The sequence below is a fragment of the Mytilus trossulus genome, chromosome 14 (assembly GCF_036588685.1).
Source record: "Mytilus trossulus isolate FHL-02 chromosome 14, PNRI_Mtr1.1.1.hap1, whole genome shotgun sequence".
Lineage (NCBI taxonomy): Eukaryota > Metazoa > Mollusca > Bivalvia > Mytilida > Mytilidae > Mytilus > Mytilus trossulus.
In genome coordinates this window covers 14692462-14694198 of record NC_086386.1, presented here as the reverse complement: position 1 = coordinate 14694198, position 1737 = coordinate 14692462, and positions in this window count along the sequence as shown.

Here is a 1737-nt window from a genome sequence, read left to right as displayed (position 1 = left end):
CTGTTTGTTTATATTCTGTTCCGATACTTGTGATCTGGAGATGAATGACAATGCAAAGGATTTGACGCGACTGTCATACAAGTGTGGGGTTTAGCTAGCTATATAACCAGGTGTAATGAACGCAATACTAAACTCCAAATTGTACCTAAGAAACTGAAATTAAAAATAATACAAGACTAACAAAGGCCAGAGGCTCCTGACTTGGGACAGGCGCAAAAATGCGGCCGGGTTAAACATGTTTGTGAGATCTCAACCCTCCCCTATACCTCTAGCCAATGTAGAAAAGTATACGGATAACGATATGCACTTTAAAATACTACTATAGCAGTTAACTGATAAACAAGAGGCCCCAGACTTCAATTAAACTGATTGAAAGATTATGTCTTCATCACATGAATATCAGGCACACTCCCTCTCGTTAGGGATTTAGTATCATTAATATAGTAATGATTCTTTTATGCTGTAGCTACAATTCCGTTCCCTTTTCACGCCGATGTGACCCGCTGAATTATTACCGGGTTTGTAATTACATGACCAATACGACGGGAAACACATGGAGTTCTTTTCGTTAGGGCTTTAGTATATTGATTGAATATAATTATCAGGTTTCACGACAAAAATCTTAGATTCTCTCTTGCATTCCGGCTTTCTCCACCTTTACAGTTTGATCACCACGAAATGAACAATATAGTGCTGAAAGTTACGTTAACATCTATATTTCGGTTTTATAACCCAGACTCAAGGTATAGGGTTTGAAGATCTATTGGAAAAAAGCAACCGTTTCTAATCACAATGTTTCATAATCAAAATAATGTTTTACTTTGAATACATGGAGGGCAAGGCCTAAACCTATATATACGTTCTCACAAGTACGAGGGTCAGGATGGGGTCAAATTTAAACCATTTTTCTCTTACTATTCTTTCTATTTTTTGTTCATTATTCTCTATTCTGTAAACCCCCATCCACAGCCTCAGGTATAGACGAAGTGTCATATATGTAGCCTGGCCTAGTAATGTCAGCAGTGTGATCTGCACATATATCATTTTGTAGAAAAAGATGAAGGGGTTGCGTTATACATTGTTTTGATGTAAGATATGATACATCTTTTCTATAAAATCGATTGATTGACAGATTGTTGGTTGCTGAACGTGTAGTGTCAAATAGTTTATACATGCATGCACGGAACGAAAAGCTATTTTAAAACAATACATACCATGGGGAATACCTGTAATAAAGGGTAGACCAGGATGAAGTTCGGCAAGCTTTATATACGGGTTTTACATTTTTTCTATTTTGGCGGATGAAGACAATTCTATTCCCAAGTCACCCTTAAGTGTCCATGAAATCAGCAGCACCCATACATATATATATATATACCTACTTTCCAATCTATTAAAACAAATAAAAGAAAGGATAAAACAAAATGGTACACATTCTCAAATGCCTATTTATCGGTAATAATACTTGAGGGTCTTGTTGGAGGGTCACGCGACTGGGAAACGCAGAATAAAGAACAAAACATATAGCATATACAAAAAATTATAAAGAATAGAAAATAAAAAGATGATCAAATAGAGAATAATGAGCAAAATTATAAAGAATAGAAAAAAAATGTTTTAAAAATTAAAAGAATACAGAATCGATGGACCATCCATCCAGACCATTATAATTTTGTAGTTGTCCAATTTTGTTTAACATATTATTTTATTTGAATTATATAAAATGACCATACATTA